Source organism: Octopus sinensis, linkage group LG1 (genome assembly GCF_006345805.1).
Source record: "Octopus sinensis linkage group LG1, ASM634580v1, whole genome shotgun sequence".
In the NCBI taxonomy this organism is placed as follows: domain Eukaryota; kingdom Metazoa; phylum Mollusca; class Cephalopoda; order Octopoda; family Octopodidae; genus Octopus; species Octopus sinensis.
The window spans coordinates 202,032,043-202,049,118 of NC_042997.1; the positions used below are offsets into that span (position 1 = coordinate 202,032,043).

The 17,076-nt window shown below is 37.1% G+C and overlaps 1 protein-coding gene across 5 annotated transcripts in view; it reads left to right on the forward strand.

The window, feature by feature from the left end:
• Positions 1-17,076, forward strand: part of LOC115232327 (protocadherin Fat 4-like) — a 648,900-nt gene that overhangs the window by 188,511 nt on the left and 443,313 nt on the right. For all 5 annotated transcript variants that reach the window (XM_036508327.1, XM_036508328.1, XM_036508334.1 and 2 more), the window contains exon 3: positions 3,310-3,359. The gene's annotated coding sequence lies outside the window, so the exon portion shown is untranslated. The remainder of the gene's footprint in view (positions 1-3,309; positions 3,360-17,076) is intronic.

A 17,076-nucleotide genomic window follows, 5' to 3' on the forward strand; every position in this document is an offset into this window, starting at 1 on the left:
GAATTATGACATTGGGCTATGTGTGTGTCAAGTTTCATCAGAATCGGTTGAAAGCTGTGGTCAGGGTGAGGGTACAAGCAAACAGACACACAGAAACACGCACAGACAAACTGCCGTTTATATAGAGAGAGATATTACGGGCATTACTACACGTAAATGCCTCACTCTATGAGGGACTCTTAAAGTCAAAACTATCTTGATAAATATACAGCGAGGGATTGTAACCTGGAAGTCGTCTCTTAAAAACAGATTCAGCCACAAATCATATGATTTCATAGTTAGTGTACATAATTCTCTTTCTAATCATCAGACACACAAACATATACAAACATAATATATATATAGGGAAAGTTTACAAAAAAAAAAAAACGAAGACAAGTGGTGTACAAAACAAACAGATGTATTAGTATAGCGCTCAGGAATAGAAAAAGTCTTTTACGTTTCGAGCCTACGCTCTTCTACAGAAAGGGACACAGAAAAAACAAGGAGAGAAAAAAAATGTGTGTAGTGGCTAACGATTTACGTATATGTGTGTGTGTGTGTGTGTGTATATGTTTGTGTGTCTGTGTTTGTCCCCACCACCATTGCTTGACAACCAATGTTGGGGTGTTTACTTCCCCATAACTTAGTGGTTCGGCAAAAGAGACCAATAGAATAAGTACTAGGCTTACAAGGAATAAGTCTTGCGGTCGATTTGTTTGACTAAAGGGCGGTGCTCCAGCATGGCCGCAGTCAAATGACTGAAACCAATAAAAGAATAAAGAAAAGAAAGACTGTTACTTTTTAGTTTGCCCCTTCCAAACCTATATCAATATATCCTTAACCTAACTTTAGGGAATGACAGTTGAATGTGAAACTAATCATATTACAGCCACTGGCTGATAGCCATTGATGCAGACATAGCATTGTTGTTGCTAAGAAGAGTTTCTGTTCAGTGAAATATGACTTAAGATTATAATCACACGTTATGACAATAACCGACAAATCATATTGTTTGGGCTCTATGATCCACTGTGCCATTGAACTTCTTTTATTGCTGTGTTTTAAAAAATGCCTTGTCAAAAAACTGTTATTTATTTTCTTGATCTAAATTCCCATAAAATATGATGTCAGATAATGTGTCTATTTGTTCTTAATGTATCTGTTCATTCTGGCAAAGGTGGCACACTGGCAGGATTGTTGGCATACTGGGAAAAATGCTTAGCGGATTTTTGTCTGTCTTTATGTCCTGAGTTCAAACAAGACGGCGAGCTGGCAGAAACATTAGCACGCCAGGCGAAATGCGTAGCCGTATTTCATCTGCCATTACGTTCTGAGTTCAAATTCTGCCGAGGTCGACTTTGCCTTTTATCCTTTCGGGATTGATAAATTAAGTACTAGTTATGCTCTTGGGTCGATGGAATCGACTTAATCCATTTGTCTTTCCTTGTTTGTCCCCTCTGTGTTTAGCCCCTTGTGGGTAGTAAAGAAATATATATCCTGAGTTCAAATTCTGCCGAGGTCATCTTCACCTTTTGTCATTTCATAGGCAATGAAATAAGTACCAGTTGAGGACTAAGGTTGCTGCTTTAATCAACTTACTCCCCACAACCAAAAAAATGATTACTGGCCTTGTGCCAAAACCTGAAACCAGTATTCATTCTGGCAGCATCAAATGTGAATAGATGATCGCTTTTGCTTTCAGGAGCTGGAGAATGACTCTTCCCATCAGACAACATGTTTGTAACACATGGGATTTACCCCTTCACTGATGTAAGGGGTCTTTGAGATACCAGTCTTCTTCTTGTGAGATTCAACAGTCCAGCCATGGGGTCGCTTTGACTGAGGAGACATACAACAAGGTTGAAACACCACAATCTCTCAATATCTTCTCATACTGGTGAACCATGTGTTATGAACACATTACCTGAAGGGAAGGGGCATTCCCTGGTGATGAAAAACATTATCAACCAGATATTGACTCTTTAGCATTACTCTGTCAAATGTAATGCGTACTGCCTGGCTGGCCCTTGTGCTGGTGGCATGTAAAAGCACCCACTACACTCTCGGAGTGGTTGACGTTAGGAAGGGCATCCAGCTGTAGAAACTCTGCCAGATCAGATTGGAGCCTGGTGCAGCGATCTGGTTCTCTAGACCTGTCAAATCATCCAACCCATGCTAGCATGGAAAGCAGATGTTAATGATGATGATGATGATGATGATGTCTTGAATTAATCGTGCATTATTTGATAGCTTCAAAATTTCGATAGTGTGGTTGTTTATTTTTAGAATGACATTATAGGTTAAGTGCAAGAAGCTGGATCTGACCAGACTGAACATAAAGCAGGCAGAATATTTGGATGTGGCTGGTTTAAATGCCGAAGGGAATATATTCATATATGCCAGAATGTATTAAAAATGAATAGAATCATTATTGATTGGATTCCTCCCATTCTCCATTTATCCTATAAATTTTTATGATTCCTACAGTATACTTCACAGCATTTGTGTGGTATATTAAGACATATTCTGGCTCTTTTACTCTTTTACTTGTTTCAGTCATTTAACTGCGGCCATGCTGGAGCATCGCCTTTAGTCGAGCAAATCGACCCCCAGGACTTATTCTTTGTAAGCCTAGTACTTATTCTATCGGTCTCTTTTGCCGAATCGTTAAGTTACGGGGACCTAAACACACCAGCATCGGTTGTCAAGCAATGTTGGGGGGACAAACACAAACATACACACGCACACACACATATATATATAGATATATACGACGGGCTTCTTTCAGTTTCCGTCTACCAAATCCACTCACAAGGCTTTGATCAACCCGAGGCTATAGTAGAAGACACTTGCCCAAGGTGCCACGCAGTGGGACTGAACCCAGAACCATGTGGTTGATAAGCAAGCTACTTACCATACAGCCACTCCTACGCCTGGCTGTTTACTTTCTGATTACATATCTTGCTGAAACCAACTTCAGAGTTAGTAAAGTACCAATCAAATACTGGCATTCATTTAACTAGAAAGCCCCACTCTCATAAAGTTTTAGGTGTTGTGCCCATCATCATCATTATCAGGAGTTGACAGGAGTTGGCTAGCTGGAGAGCTGCACCAGATTCCAACTGTCTGCTTTGGTATGGTTTCTGCGGCTGGATGCCCTTCCTAATATCAACCACTTTACAAAGTGTACTGGGTGCTTTATACATGTCTGCAGCACCCATTGTGTTGCCAAGTAGCTTACAAGACAAGGACTTGTGTTAGAAATAATTTTAATACACAAATGTTTTTTAAAAATTGACAATATATTTTTTTCTTTATATATTACAGGAAATTTGATTCTGCAAATAAAACCACTTTCCATATAAAAGTAAAAGCTGGTAAGTAATTAATATTTTTATATTTATATTTTGATGGAGTTTTTTTGTTTTGTTTTGTGGGTTGGTTTTTCTTTTTTTTTCTTTTTTTTTCAGCATATAACTTCATGCTGTAATACCATTCTTTTAATATTTTCTTTAATTAAAAACTTTAAATGTCAAAATAGAAAAAAAGTTTCAAGAGTAAACACATTCTAATTGAGTTTCGCATTGTAGTCGAATAAACAGTGAGGACCGTAGCCTATCAAGTAATGAGAATAAATAGAAAGGATATGAAAATGATTAATTCTCCACTACTACTACTACTACTACTACTACTACTACTACTACTACTTCTGCTGCAGCTACTACTGCTACAGGTCATAACATTGATATAGGCCATAGGTGAGAATAACATATGTACTATTGAATAGGGGAGCAATAAAAGGTGGGGGTGGGAGTATTAATGAAGATTTAATGGATAGTTATTTTAAAGCAGTAATTATGGTGAGATAATGTATTAATAAATATCTCAGATATTTGTTGTAGAAAGCTGTTAAGGAAGACATCATCTATTTAATAACCAAAACTAGGATGTACTTTATTATTACTATTTATTTTTTTTACCTCAGTTAGTAATTGATTGAAAGGTTACAAGTGAGTCTACATCACTTCATTAAATGCCATCTGTGAGGTTACTCAACCATGTAATATGATGTCTACTAAATTACATATCTGCTCTCATAATCACATGGTTTGTTGCTCTTGGATTTCTTCATTTTTATTGGCTAATTCAGAGGAAGAGGAACAGTACCCATGATTCTTTGCAAAGGTTCTGAGGCTGGTGGTATCATGTTATCCCCAGACTAGAGACCTCACATGAATGCTTGAAAGAGAGTAAAGTACCTAAAGGACCAGGTGTTGGTGGCAGTGTTAATCCAGGTAACAGATTAATTCAATACCCAAGAACACAGGCAGTTTCCCCTGATGGTCTTCCATACATTTGCTGCTTACCAAATTTCACTCACAAGGCTATGGTAAAAGACACTGGTTCTGAGAGTTGCATAGTAATATTGAACCCAAGCTAATGGAATTGTTAAGTAAACTTCTTAAACACACGTGATTGAGAAGGTATGAAAAATTAATCACAAATTATACAAGAACTCTTTATGATGCTGATGTAGTGCTGTTACATGCAAGAGAGGACCTAACTATCCATTTATGAGTGTTTGGAACATACATTAAATTGAGGGGTAATTATGGTAGAGCAATTAAACTAAGGAGAAATAATGGTTATATAATTGGTAGTGACACTCTCTAGAGGTGGAGATAATTTTAATAAATCAGGATTTCATGTTGTATTTGATGCACCTTATTTGTCTAGCCCCAGCATGGCCGCGGCCTTCGGGCTAAAACATTTTTAAGGATTTAAGGATATATGTTCCAGAAGCCACTGTGAGATATTTCTCCTCACTCAATTTTTGTTTAACTTATGCAAATTACTTTGATCATAAATGTGCTATGCTCTTGTCTGTGTCTGTCTCTTGACTACTGAAGACAGGTGAGGAGAATTGTCATGCTGATGATGATTACTGAGGTAGAAACATGTAGTCATAACTGTCCATTAGTTCTCTTATCTCCAGATAATAATCTTGTCTTGTTCCTTAATGGTGTGTCAACTATGGAGAAATCTTGATAATATCTCCCCTTATCACACACAGTTGTTCTTAATTACACATCCTCTAGAGGTAGAGATAATTTTAATAAATCAAGAATTTATATTGTATGGTATTTGATATACCTGTATCTGTCTACATTGCTGATATATATGCCTCTGGCCACTCTGAATTATTTCCCTTGGCTCATTTTTGCTATTTGTATACCTATCTATTGTGCCCCTCCTCTTTACCACTGTACAATTCCGTTGATATAATGAAGGAAAACATTGCATCTGTCCCTACTCAGTCATCCATATTCCCACTTATCTTAGTTTTTAATCGGAAAAATCAATGGATTTTTTTGTGATGAAACAAAAGTGTGATGAACCCAGCACTTCATCTGGTAAATGAGTTAGGCCCAGACACTTTACAGTCGAAGAAATTATTGATATTTATTCTTTGGGTGAAGTTAACTCTTATGCAGACAATGGGAGTGATTTGGACAAGTGATGAAAGAAAGTAGTGACTTGGGTGAGTGAACAAATAGTTGAGAGAAATGCCTATTATTGTTATTCATCTGAATCTTTTTGTGATTCTATCCATTAGTTTGCTTGCAATCGTTACTCTTGAGCTGTGTGTGCAGCTTGCTTAGGAGCCCTGGGTGAGGTTAGACACGGGCCCAGGTCTAAGAGGGTTAACCATACAGATAAAAATTCTTACGCATGCACATTTTCTCTAATGTGGCATGTAAAAAGCACCATCCGACAGTGGCCGTTTGCCAGCCCCGTCTGGCACCTAAAAAGCACCCACTACACTCACAGAGTGGTTGGCGTTAGGAAGGGCATCCAGCCGTAGAAGCACTGCCAGATCAGACTGGGCCTGGTGCAGCCTTCTGGCTTCCCAGACCCCAGTTGAACCGTTCAACCCATGCTAGCACGGAAAGCAGGCGCTAAATGATGATGATGTACTTTTAGCATAAATTCAATAAGTTCTTTGGAAGATTTTCTTTTTAAAGATGGAAAAAAAAAAGGAAATTCCTTACTAGTAAACACAATTGGGTGTTAGTTGGGGACTATATTCTTCACAGTTTATTCCAAATTCATATTTGTTATTCAAAATTATTCTAAGATTGATTTCCTATTTATTCTTTAGCAGAGTCCAGTTGATTTGTCCAAAAAAGAAATACAATCTAGTTGCACTTAGAATGATGCAGGCTGTCAGCGAAAACATTAATCTTAAGAATGTTTTGCAATTATTCAAGTCTGTGGTGCAAAAATACAAAATATTCTTGAAACAATAAAGAAAGGAGCAAATTGAAAATATGAATCAGAATTTCGGTTAATGTGCCAATATTTCCTTAATTTGGAAATGCCAGAGATTTTTGCTTTTCTTTCCACTCTATTACAATGGCACTTATATTGAACTCCATAAATTATGATAATTTCTCTAAATTCTTGAAATGTCTTGAGGCTTTGTGATAAGGAATGTTTGTTTGCAATTTGAAATTATTGAATTAAGCTTTTAATTCCTCAAAGGTATATCTTTGCATATTTTTATAAATTCAGTTTTACTTTTTCCATCATAATTATCTTCGTTTATCATTTACTTGTTTCAATCATTAGACCATGGCCATGCTGGGGCACCGCTTTGAACAATTTTTAGTCAAATGGATCAACTCCTGTTTTTTTGGGTTTTTTTTTATTTTTATAAGCCTGATACTTATTCTGTTGGTCTCTTCCTGAACTGCTATGTTATAGGGATGTAAACCAACCAACACCAGTTGTCAATCAATGGTGGGCAACAAAGACTGATGCAAAGAATGCCTATCAACTCCACTTGCAAGGCTTTGGTCAGCCCGAGGCTATGTAGTAGAAGAGTCTCGCCCAGGGTGTCACACAGTGGGACTGAACCTGGAATCATGTGATCAGGGAGCAAGCGTCTTACCACACAGCCACACGAGTGTCCTTGCTTAAGCAAGAACACAATGTACTGACTTGTCCAGGAGTCAAGGCCATGATCTTTCGACAGTGAGTCCTATAGTCTGTCCAACCTGTAGGAATATTTGAACTGCTGGACATGCTCACACTGATCTAGTGTAAAAGACCAAAGCCACTCAACTCCAAAGGTAATGCTTCTGCATGGATGTGACAGTGATAACTAAAAGTAAAAAAGTGAAAAACAAACAAAAAAAAAAAAAAGCAAAAACCTTTTTGATAGTGACACAGTTGATAGGTTTCTAAGCCGTAGCTGATGTCTGTGATTCCCTGTTGTCTGTTCAGCTTATATGAACTAACATTATTTTATCCTATAATCATGTACATCGTATTTGTCCTCTCAGTTTTCAAAAGTTAAAACCACTGTCCACGTTTTAATGTAATATGCTGCTAGATTTCAAAGCCAAAGTATAATAACGTTTTTTTTGTTTTTGTTTGGTATTTTTGTTTGTTTGTTTTTTTTTGTGTTAAAAAACAACCAACAGACCTTTTTATTCATCATCAAAGTGAAATTTCTCTAAGCTTGATGTCGGTTCAGACTTGGACACCACACTACCGTTTGTTGTTTTACTGTTTTTACTATTTGTACATTAGGCTTTTAAATAAAAATGTGTTTTAATACGAGTCTCTCGCAACTAGATTTCTCTTTAAAATAAAAAAAATAAAAAATTTTAAAAATACAAAAGGATTTCCATTTATTCAATTACTAGAAATAATTAATCATCAAAGACAAAAAAAATAAAAAAGTTTTTTATTTCATATTTGACTTTTTTAACACTGATAATTCTCTTCTTTGGAAAAACTAATTATGCGATTATTAGGAATCCTACTGCTGTATAATTTTGATAAGGAAGACAAAATTCTGATGAATTAGCAACTTCATAAACTATCTAAAACTATGCAAAGTGTATTTATTTATTTATTTTGTTCTTCCTAAACCAATCAGTGATTATTATATGTTGCTTGGTAGTTATTGTTTATAGTCCAGTGATTACAATTTCTTAATCAGTAAATTATTTCTACACTGTACTACCATTCACCAATATAATTTGTGCTACCAACTATTACAAATGGTATTGGCAGACTCGTTAGCACACCAGGCAGAGTGTTCACTGACTTTTCGTCCGTCTTTGCATTCTGGGTTCAGATTCCACTAAGATCAACTTTGCTTTTCATCATTTCGGGGTCAATGAAATAAGTGTTGGGGTCAGTGTTATCAACTAGCCCCCTCCCCCAAATTTCAGGCTTTGGTCTTTAGTAGAAAGGATTATTATTATTATTTTCTCTTTATCACAGGTTTTTTTGGAGCTCCTGGGGTTTTGCATGCATAGCAGGCTTGCTACCTGCAGTCTATGGTACCATGCTATTCATTTTTTTTCAGCTATCTAATACTTTCCTGATTCTTCTGGCCATGCCAAGGAGGCAAACCTTTTGCAACAGTTCTACTGGGCATTCTATTCCGATTTCCTTTATATTCCCCTTGATGCCTTCTGATACTGTCCCCAAGGACCCAACAATAAGTGGCACTATCTTCCCCTTCTTCATTTTCCATAGCCAGACTATTTCGTACTTAAGAGGGTTGTATCCATTTATCTTTTCATCTTCCTTCTTGAATAGTCATGCATCAAAAGGGCATGTAACATCAACTATATAGCGTATGTGGTGCACCTTGTCCACCACCACTAGGTCCAGTCTGTTATGCTCTAGCACCTGATCTGTTAGAATTGGAAAATCCCAAAGGATTTTGCTAGTTTCCAACTCTGCTACTCACTGTGGTTTGTGCTCATACCACGTCTTGCCTCTCTCTAGCCTCCACATAACAAACTAGTTTGTTATGATATGTGGTTTGCGTCTGAAGAATATGTTTGAGTTCTCTCAACATATGAAACTATTAGTAGCGCTTTAATACATGTATTGTGACCTTTAAATAATTAATATTTATCTCACACCAGAGTACTTTTTTGGTTGAATTTTCTACCACAGATCAATACATTATATACTTGTGTATATATATATATCATCATCATCGTTTAATGTCCACTTTCCATGCTAGCATGGGTTATATCATCATTATCATCATCATCATTTAACGTCTGCTTTCCATGCTAGCATGGGTTGTATATATATATATATATATATAAATGATGATGATGATGATGATATATATATATATAAAATGATGAAAGGAAGAAAATGGAGAATTATGGATGTTTAAATAATTTATTTGTATGATATAATGAGGTTGAAAAGTTTTTATAAAAACAATACAAAAAATAATGAATTATAAAACTCTAAAAGAAACAACAGATGCCATAATCCCTAGCATATCGCTGAGACTTTCTCCTTATATAAGTGATTAACCAGTGAAATTCTTGGATTATTTAATCCCTAATGAGGACCTGACATCCTCGAATTGACTGGAACAACATGGTTGCAAAGCAAATTTAAAATCAGAGCCATGCCCGCAGCTGTCAAGAATGGTTGCTCAGTCAACTGGGGATAGTTACCTGTGGCAGGTTAGTATCCAATCCATGGGGATAGCTAATTGCTATTTGCTTAAATACCTTGAAATAACAGAAAAACACATTCTGTTAAGAATTAACTTCATTAGAATATTTCTAATGTTAGATGATGATGAATCAGGTCTGGATTAGCTAATCTGTAAGTGTAGATTACTTACAATTGGACTTGTATATTTCAAGCGTTCGTTGTGTGCTTCATATTCTAAAGAAGTACTACAACCATCCATGGCTGTCACAAGCAAATACCACTTAGGAGCATGTACTATCATCGTCATTGTTTAACGTCCGGTTTCCATGCTAGCATGGGTTGGATGGTTCAACAGGGGTTTGAGAAGCCAGGAGGCTGTACCAGGCTCCAGTCTGATCTGACAGTGTTTCTACAGCTGGATGCCCTTCCTAACACCAACCACTTCGTAAGTGTAGTGGGTGCTTTTTTATGTGCCACTGGCACAGGTGCCAGGTGAGGCTGGCAGTGGTCACGATCGGTTGGTGCTTTATACGTGCCACCGACACGGAAGCCAGTCAAGGCGGCGCTGGCATCGGCCACATTCGGATGGTGCTTTTTACATGCTGCTTTCATTAATTGTTTTAGGCCACAGACACCCTCTTGACCTTCCTAACTTTTGACCCAGTAGAATATAGAGGATGTGGGGAGTAAAGGAAGAGAGGATTGCACCAGCACCCAACTAGCACATTACACAAAATGAAGTGCTTTGCTCAAGGATATATAACACACAGCTCTGATTGGAAAATGAACCTGTAACCTTATGATTGTGAGCTTACCATCCTAATCCACTGGGCCTCACATCTTCACAAAGAAGTCTTAGAACAATAATTACTTTTGTTTCTGATAGAGAAGTGATTTAAATGCATTTGCACAATGTTAACACCAACTGTTGGTTTCTGTCTTTTCTATTAGTTTTCAAGGCCAGCCAGTGTATGCAGCTGACAGCACACATTAACAACAAGGAGACAGTCAAAATGAGCATCTATTCCACAGAAATATATCAGACAGCAGTATTGAAACGGCTCTTAGTTTATATCGCATTACTTGATTGGTTTATTATAGACGTGATAACACTTCTGAAACTAGATAAAATATTACGCACTTCTCAAAATGCATAACTTATTTTACTACACTTGTGCAATAATTAATTTGGTTGCGTTTGTGTAGTGTTTAATTTATGCATTATTAGTTATTAAAGCTATTATATAATAGTCTTTTCCTTGATAATCAACGTCCAATATTTTAATTCCAGGTTTGTCCCCATTAACGGTAGTGGCTGGATATACCTCAGTCTTACAGCAACCACTCTCACACCATCTCGCCATCTCACCCAGTTTTGGGCATCCTCACTCCTTGAGCCAACCTTCCCAATCTCCTCCTCCTTCACGTGTCCCCTTCACATTTTCTTTGGCTGACCTTGCTTTCGTGGTTCATTCACCTTAAACTCAAGCACTCTCCTCAGAACATGATCTTCATCCCTCCTCAACACATGTCCTTACCACTGCACTCCATTCGTCCTGGCCAACTGCACCACCGATTCCTCCAACCCCAGCATCCCCATCAAGTCCTCAGCCCTCCTTTTATCCAATAGTCTCACACATTGCTCTCATCATTGCTGTCTCAATCCTCCTCAAAATTGGCATTTTGGAGAGAGAGAGAGAGTATTTAGAAACTACACCAGAACAGAGGCATTAGTTCTCTCTCCCTCACTCTCTCTCTCTCTCTCTCTTTCTCTCTCTCTCTCTCCCTCTCTCTCACAAACTGTGTCATTCATTTCCAATAGTCTGCAAAAAAGAAGTCTAACCATAGGGAAATATTATCTTGCTTGGAAACAGATATGGGTCGGCAACAGGAAGGGCATCTGGCTGTAGATATTCCTCAACAAATTCCATCTGACCTATGCAAGTAGGAAAAACGGCTGTAAAATGATGAAGATAAGTTTTCTATTGCCAACTATTTCTATGGTTGCAGAAGTGACGTAGCAGAGCAATATGCACATGAAAATATTTTTAAACACATCAGAATTTAATTAGCTATTTCTGACTGCCATAGCAATCATTAGAAAATGCATCACATTTATTAATTTGCTATATGCAGAAGATGGGATATATTTATCTATTCACATGCAAAAATGCATATTTTTGTGGTTTGAACTTCATATGTGCAAGACACACAAAAAAGACAGCTGTTAAATTAATGCTGTTAAGTAGGTTTTTTTTTGTTTGTTTGTTTGTTTTTTCCTACGTTGTGACCATGTTGGAGCATATGGCAAATCAACTTTGTTGCAAATAACCTTTTTTAAACAGTTTATATTTGGAATTTCCTCGATAATTATCAATGGAATTGTCTGTAAAACTTCACCAATTCTGATTTTTTAAATTCAAATTATAAATGCCGTAATACTGTTACGCTTCTCTGAGAAAGAGTGACTATACATTCTTGAGATAATGATTTAAACAGATGTGCAGTCTGTAAAATTGTAAAAGTTCAATTAATTTTACAATTGTTGATATTAACATCCTTTGCCTTCCAGGTATATCTGGACAGTGAGGTGGTGAGGTATCATTCTGAATATCTCAATGTTTATATATGTTGTGAGAATCTTTTGAAATTTTTGTTTCTCTATTGTTTACAAGAGAGATCTAATCTTGATAAATTAAGAAATATTAAGGTTGTTGCAATTATTTAGAGAAGTGTTTTTGAATGTTCGGATCCTTTTGGTTTGAACGGCAGTTTTTAACATAATTTCTAGGTAACTAAAAAATTTTAAACTTCGTATACTTTTAGAATGTGTTTATAAAACATCTTTTTCTCTTGGCTTTATAGAGAAAATTCTATAGTTTGTAAGATATTTGTTGTTTTTTATCTTCAATTTCTGCAATTTCAACCAATTAATGACTTCTATTGAGGTAAAAAAACATTCTGTGCCATATGAATATGTCCCTCGTTTAAGAAACAGATTGGATTTATTTACATTTGTGAAGAAAAAAAGATACCCTTCCCCCACCCCTAACCCTAAGACAGATTGAAATGCAATAGATCGATACTAGGGTCATAATTATGGGTGACAATTTCATATAACACCGCTAGAAAAAACTGCCGTTCAAACTGGAAAAATCCGAATGTTCTTATGTATATGCTGGTTATGGAAGCAGTGAAGTTTCGGTTTTCACTGTAACTCACCTGAATGTTATTTTTAGTTAAAGATTTTATGAAATCTTTACTCTAGAGGAAACATGTATAGAGTGTTCCAAAAACAACAAAGGTTTAATGTATATGGAGGATTATACCAGGAAATATTGTTTCCTGCGTTTGCATTTTTCAGTATTGCTACTGTTCTTTATGAAATGTATTTCCTCAAATTACACCTCACCGTCTTAAAAAAAGGGGAAAAAAACTTTGGTTAATGTTGGGTTAATTAAATGCTAGAAGACCTTCGTCCATTGGTCAGTTCAGTCAGAGCAGACATAGGGGACTAAACAACAACCACCTTTGGAAAAATGTTAGAAAAACAACTTTATTCTGTATTTGTTTCTCTTAAGAATTCCTTGTCATTCCAATAATAATATCATTTCCATAGACTTGCAAATTTTTATATCTCTCTATGTTGGAAGTTTTGGAAAATTGGGTAAATTTCTACAGTAGCATAAACCCAATTATCTATATACTCTTATTAAAACTGGTCAAATAATTCTGTTGATAATGGCTCTTTGCTTTAGGAAATTAAATAAAAACATTTACGTAGTTGTAATATTTTGAGATGTACTATGAGTTTTATAGATAAAGAGTTATCTCCCTTGCCGGACATTGTTCACAAGGCATGACAGGAAATGGGAGGATATAAATGGTGGTGTTCTGGGATGCGAGGGGGGGGGGGTCTGCTATGAGATTCTCTGGTACAATTGCACTCAGACATTGATATGCGATATTCATTGCAGTATCCCTTCATCTGCAGTATTCTTTTCTACTCAAGGCACAAAGCCCAACATTTTCGGGGAGTGGTGGGGGGGGAGGGCAGACGATTAGATCAACCTCAGTACACAACTGGTACTTAATTTTTGACCCCGAAAGGTTGAAAGGCAGAGTCAACCTCGGTGGAATTTGAACTCAGAGCGTAACAGCAGACGAAATACCTATTTCTTTACTACCCACAAGGGGCTAGACACAGAAGGGACAAACAAGGACAGACAAAGGGATTAAGTCGATTACATCGACCACAGTGCATAACTGGTACTTATTTAATCGACCCCGAAAGGATGAAAGGTAAAAGTCGACCTCGGCAGAATTTGAACTCAGAACGTAACGGCAGACGAAATACAGCTATGCATTTCGCCCGGCGTGCTAACGTTTCTGCCAGCTCGCCGCCTTCATCTGCAGACACTATTTCCAAGATAGGAGTCTAGCTGGTCATTACTCATTGATGTGAATCTCTTCCTACCAGCTAAGAAGACATTCCAGTAGTCTCCTCATCTCGCTTCTATTTCATCGTCATCCACTTAAACTTTATATGTGGAATGTTTAATCTCATCCACTTTTAATTGGATTAATTCATAAATGCTGTTTTTTTTTTATTTTTGTTGTTGGTTTTTGATATTTAAAAAAAAAAATATTTATAGATTTATTTTTAATTTTTTAATTAGTGTTACATTTTATTTTGATAATATTCTCTGTCAAGCGTATATTATAATCCAAGGTGATGCAGGAATAGCTGATGTCTTCAATTGAATAACCTTAATGTCATTAGTATAATTGTGTATAATTATATTAAGTCCAATCACATTCTGAAATGAATCTTTCCAAGTAGCTTGAAAAGTTTAATTATTGTTGAGAGTGTCGCAACAGAATATTCTGTTGTTACTGTTTATCTTACAGGAGCAACTATATTCTTATCTGTCAAAATTTAAGTCTATATTTTCTTTTTGCATGCATTGACTGTCTTTTGATTAGAGAAGGCACGACTCACACATGCTGCCTGTGTGGTTAAGAAGCTTGCTTTGCAACCATAGGGATTCAGGTTCAGTCCAGCTGCATGGCACCTTAGACAAATGTCTTCTACTATAACTCCAGACCAGCCAATGCCTTGCGAGTGAAATTGGTCAATGGAAACTGTGTAGAAGCTAGTTTTTTGTATGCATATCTATCTATCTATATATATATATATATATATATATATATCATCATCATCGTTTAACGTCTGTTTTCCATGCTAGCATGGGTTGGACGGTTTGACTGTGGGCTGGCGAACCAGATGGCTGCACCAGGCTCCAGTCTTGATCTGGCAGAGTTTCTACAGCTGTATGCCCTTCTTAATGCCAACCACTCCGAGAGTGTAGTGGGTGCTTTTATGTGCCACCGGCACAGGGGCCAGTCAGGTGGTACTGGCAACTACCTCGCTCAAATTTTTTTACACATGCCACTGGCACAGGTGCCAGTAAGGTGATACTGGTAATAATCACACTCGAATGGTGCCTCCTACTTGCCACCGGCACGGAAGCCAGTTAGCTGCTCTGGCAACGATCATGCTCGGATGGTGCTCTTAGCACCCTACTAGCACAGGGCACAAGTGCCAGTAAGGCGAAGCTGGTAACGATAGATAGGTGGTAAATAGATACATAGATAGATAGACAGACAGAGAGATAGACAGATGTGTATTTGTGTTTGTCCCCCACTACTTGACAATCAGTATTGGTTTGTTTACATCTCTGTAACCTAGCTGTTCAGCCAAAGAGACTGATAGAATAAGTACCTAACTTTAAAAATAGGTACTGGGTCCAATTTGTTTAACTAAACCCTTCATGACAGTGTCCCAGCATGACTGCAGTTCAGTGGCTGAATCAAACAAAAGAGGTTCTTAAACCAGTGTGTGAGCCCTTTCATTAAATACTAAATATGCTAAAAATACTCCCTTTGCTAAAAGGGGTTAATTTTCTGCCAAAATCACGTCCTATCATCCTTAAGAAAAAAGACGAATTGAGATTAAGTAGTGCTAGGAACTGCAGGCAATACTTGAAGATATTCTTAGCATTGAATCTTGTAAATTTATCTCAAAATTGTTGAGTTTTTATCAGAAGCAGGAAAATGCTGGCATTTTTTTTTAATGTTTGAATGAGTAACTACTGAAGCAAACAGAGTAAGGATAATAGACTTAGTGTTAGAAAAGAAGTGATTTGAGACTCATGATGCGTATCTTAAGTAATCGCCTTTGATCTTGGCAGACTTGCTGTAATTCTTCTCTAAATAAGATATTTTTTAGTGAAATCTTTTTAGTTGTTTAACCTTTTCCTGGCCATATTTGTAGAAATAAACTGACTTTGTGTTTCAGTTAATTTTGGAAATTAACAAAAGTTTAGAGGGAATTGCCGAACTTTATATTATTGCTGGTGTTTGAATCAGTGACAAAGGATTTTATTTAAATCTGAATAGGCATAGGTGTGGCTGTGTGGTGAGAAATTAGCTTCCCAGCCGTATGGCTCTAGGTTCAATACCACCGCATAACACCTTTGGCAAGTATCTTGTACTATAGCCCTGGGCCAACCAAAGCCTTGTGAGTGGATTTGTTAGAAACAAACTAAAGACTGAAAGAAGACCATTGTGTGTGTATGTATATATATATACGTAAAAGCACCCACTACACTCTCAGAATGGTTGGCATTAGGAAAGGCATCCAGCTGTAGAAACTCTGCCAGATCAGATTGGAGCCTGGTGCAGCTATCTGGTTCGCCAGTCCTCAGTCAAACCGTCCAACCCATGCTAGCATGGAAAGCGGACGTTAGGCGATGATGATGTGTGTGTGTGTAGATATGAGTATCTGTTACTGTCACCTTGCTTTGATATCATGTGATAGTTGCAAATGAGTGTCATCATCACACAAGCTATATCTTTTATTTCCTGTATTCTGTGAAAACATGTCTGGTTATAGGGCAACAGGTGAGGGTTGGCAACAAGGAGGGCATCCAGCTGTACTAAATCTATCTCGTCAGATTCCATCTAACCCATGAAAGCATGGTAAAGTGGACATTAGAACAGTGGCAGCAGAGGTGGTGAGCAACAACAACACTTTGAAATGAGAAGTGTTCTGTCATGAAATCGTAATTAGTCTCTGATGGATTTGGAATTAAAATGATTAGACAGTAACTCACAAAAGACTTCACCCTTCTCACTTCATATTGCAGTAACTAGAATTATAAGGCAACTTGATTTCATTTAGGTTTCGGCATTATTTCTTCTTTTTTTTTTTTAGCTTCTCGGCATGCTTGGGGACACTCCTTTCTGGGTATAGTTGCTAATGCACTGACCTTGGAAAGGTGAAAGGAATTTGAACTCAGAACCTGAAGGGACATAATTAAATATCACCACCACCACCATGGCAGTACATTTATTGTCTTACACCATCCTGCTATCTATCCAACCATTAGGCAGAATATAGGTTTTCTAAACAATGTCTAAAATGCTTGGTGCATGCAATAAATTCCTTTGAAGAAAATAGTTTCTGGTAATGATCGTATCATTGAATCCAATTTCAGATAATATTGATCTGAAACTATAAGTTTTTTTTCTCTT